A 3872-nucleotide genomic window follows, 5' to 3' on the forward strand; every position below is an offset into this window, starting at 1 on the left:
AAAAAAAAAAAAAAAAAAAATTAGCCAGGCCTGCTGGTATGTGCCTGTAGTCCCAGCTACTTGGGGAGCGGATTGCTTGAGCCCAGGAGGTTGAGGCTGCAGTGAGCTGAGATCATGCCACTGCACTCCACTCTGGGCAAAAGAGTGAGACCATATCTTCAAAAATAAAATAAAATAAAAGGTTTAATAAAAATAAAATATGGTACATACATATATACATATACATACACACATTTTACTTTTAGAATTGGCTATTTTATTTTTCTTTCTATGGCGAGACTGTCATGGAGCCTCATTATTTCAGGCTCATATGCATCCATGGCCAGTGTTCCACTGTGGTCAAAAAACTTAGCAATGGACTTGGTGAACTCGGCTTCCCACTGCTGCTTTGTTCTCCCACTGAAGAAGGTCAGCTTCAAAGTGTATTTGTCATCAAACCTTTTAAGACTGGAGGACAGCTGCCAAATATCATCAGGATCCATTCCTGTAGGATCTTTCCTGTGGGCCACAAGAAAGATGCTCTTCTCCTTTATGAGGTATAAGTGGTCAGAATTCCCATTATCGCAAAATAGGACATGACACACAAGGCCAAAATGGGTTTGGACTCTGGAAAGGGATGCATACAATCCCAAATCAAAGCTACTACGGCAAAGAAGCAGGAGATTGTACAGATGGTGAGGCAATTGTCAATTAGACCAAAAGTCTCCACATATTTGTATTTTTCCAGTTTTGGCAGTCACCCAAAGAGTTTTCACAGCTGATCCATCCTACTTGTCAATTTTTACAGGGTTATTGTTTATCTTCCCTTATCCAACAAGCCACTATGGCCATGGCCAGTCCCGCAGCTGGAACCACCGCCATCGCCACTACTCGGTACATAAATATTCGAGAATACTGTGTGGCGGTTAAAACACACACACACACACACACACACACACACACACACACACACACAAATATGATGTCCTTTGAAGTGGTATGAATGAAGCTGGAGACCATTATTCTTAGAAAACCAATGCAGCAGCAGAAAACCAAATGCATGCTATTTCTAATTAAGAGCTGAATAATAAAAACACATGAACTCAGAGGGGAACAACAGACACTGAGGCCCAGTTAAGGTTGGAAAATGGGAAGACAAAGAGGATCAGAAAAAGGACCTATTTGGTGCTATGCTTAGTACCTCAATGACAAAATAATCTGCACACCAAACCCCCATGACACAATTTTAGCTGTATAAAAAACCTACGTGTACCCCTGAACCAAAAATAAAAGTTAAGCGAATAAAAATCTATGTAGGAAACAGTGCAACGTAGGCGGAAGAACTGGTTTGTGCTGCAGATAGAGGCTCAGGTGGAGGTATTACTCTGATGTATTTTTGTGTTGATGCAGGCAGATGAGATTAAGAACAGGTGGTCCAGAACCCTCAGTTCGTGGGGAAAACAGGCTGCTGTGCAGATTCAGTGTCTGGGGGTGAGGATATACCAGGAGACTTGTAGACACTTTTGTGGGTTTTTGCCAAGAAACACTAGAATAAAAAATGCTGTTGTCCAAGGCTACAGTAATCAAAACAGCATGGTACTGGTACCAAAACAGAGATATAGACCAATGGAACAGAACAGAGGCCTCGGAGGCAGCGCCACACATCTACAACCATCTGATCTTTGACAAACCTGACAAAAACAAGCAATGGGGAAAGGATACCCTGTTCAATAAATGGTGTTGGGAAAACTGGCTAGCCATGTGCAGAAAGCAGAAACTGGACCCCTTCCTGACACCTTACACTAAAATTAACTCCAGATGGATTAAAGACTTAAACGTAAGACCTAACACCATAAAAACCCTAGAAGAAAATCTAGGCAAAACCATTCAGGACATAGGCATAGGCAAGGACTTCATGACTAAAACACCAAAAGCATTGACAACAAAAGCCAAAACAGACAAACAGGATCTAATTGAACTCCAGAGCTTCTGCACAGCAAAAGAAACAATGATTAGAGTGAACCCGCAACCAACAGAATGGAAAAAAATTTTTGCAATCTACCCATCTGACAAAGGACTAATATCCAGAATCTACAAAGAACTATAACAGATTTACAAGAAAAAAAACCCATTCAAAAGTGGGCAAAGGATATCGACACCTTTCAAAAGAAGACATATACGAGGCCAACAAACATATGAAAAAATGCTCATCATCACTGGTCATTAGAGAAATGCAAATCAAAACTACATTGAGATACCATCTAATGCCAGTAGGAATGGCGATCATTAAAAAATCTGGAGACAATAGATGCTGGAGAGGATGTGGAGAAATAGGAACACTTTTATACTGTTGGTGGGAGTGTAAATTAGTTCAACCATTGTGGAAGACAGTGTGGTGATTCCTCAATGACCTAGAAATAGAAATTCCATTTGACCCAGCAATCCCATTACTGGGTATATATCCAAAGGATTATAAATCGTTCCTTTTGGAAAAACCTACAAAAGGACACATGCACACGAATGTTCACTGGAGCACTGTTTACAATAGCAAAGACTTGGAACCAACCCAAATGTCCATCAATGATAGGCTAGACAGGGAAAATGTGGCACATATACACCATGGAATACTATGCAGCCATAAAAAACGATGAGTTCATGTCCTTTGTAGGGACATTGATGAACCTGGAAACCATCATTCTCAGCAAACTGACACAAGAACAGAAAATCAAACACCACATGTTCTCACTCATAGGCGGGTGTTGAACAATGAGAACACATGGACACAGGGAGGGGAGCATCACACACTGAGGTCTGTCGGGGGGAACTAGGGGAGAGACAGCGGGGGGTGAGGAGTTGGGGAGGGATAATACAGGGAGAAATGCCAGATATAGGTGATGGAGAGGAAGGCGGCAAACCACATTGCCATGTATGTACCTATGCAACAATCATGTTCTTCACATGTACCCAAAACCTAAAACGCAATAAAATATTTTTTTAAAAAAGCTGTTGTCAAATTTCTCAGGGTGGTGCCTAGTCATGGGAGAGGCATGGACATGTTAATATCTAGTGGGTGGGCCTGTGAGTGAGTGGGAATCCTATGGTGACAGCCGTGGGAAAGGGAGTCTGCTATCAGAGTTTCGTTCCTCTAAGTTTTTATCCTCTTAAATCCTGGGAGGAGACCTGGAATCACAGGACAATGGGCAGTGTGACAGCCTGTGTAGAGGAGAGCAGAGCCTTCCATTCCCAGACAACCAGAGTTGGATTCCAGGCCAGGCCTCTGTGATATCTTTTCTCTTGTACCAAATCTGTAGTTTGCTGCACACCAAGGCTTTCTCCAACAGCAAATCACTGACTAACATTTGAATTTGAATTCTGATACTATGCAGAGTCAGCACAGACCCTGATTCAGGGCTCAGTCTCACAACATTGTCCTAATGGCAGATTCCAGTCACAAACCCCATGGGCCCAACTATACTTCTGAGCTACTGTTTAAAAACTGTGAACTCCTGTAAACTCCCTCAAGTTTCATAATTTCATAGAGCTACTCACAGAACTCAGCAAAACACTGTAGTTACATTTTCCAGCTTATTATAAAAAATACACTGGTCACAGTATCTCATGCCTGTAATCCCAGCATTTTGGGAGGCCAAGGTGGGCGGATCATGAGGCCAGCGATCAAGACCATCCTGGCTAAATTGGTGAAACTGTGTCTCTACTAAAAATACAAAAAAATTAGCTGGGCGTGGTGGCACACACCTGTAGTCCCAGCTACTCGGAAGGCTGAGGCAGGCGAATCGCTTCAACCCGGGAGGCGGAGGCTGCAGTGAGACGAGATCACCCCATTGCATTCCAGCCTGGGGAACACAGCAGGACTTCATCTCAAAAAAAAAAAA

The 3872-nt window shown here is 42.6% G+C and overlaps 1 protein-coding gene and 1 pseudogene across 1 annotated transcript in view; both read right to left on the minus strand.

Moving 5' to 3' along the window:
- Window positions 1-3872, minus strand: part of LOC119470708 (zinc finger protein 726-like) — a 561873-nt gene that overhangs the window by 359459 nt on the left and 198542 nt on the right. The gene's annotated exons all lie outside the window — the stretch shown is intronic.
- The window catches only part of LOC108301973, a 15085-nt pseudogene continuing 11464 nt past the window's right edge, over window positions 252-3872 (minus strand).

The sequence above is a fragment of the Cebus imitator genome, unplaced genomic scaffold (genome assembly GCF_001604975.1).
Source record: "Cebus imitator isolate Cc_AM_T3 unplaced genomic scaffold, Cebus_imitator-1.0 Scaffold38, whole genome shotgun sequence".
Classification (NCBI taxonomy): Eukaryota; Metazoa; Chordata; class Mammalia; order Primates; family Cebidae; genus Cebus; species Cebus imitator.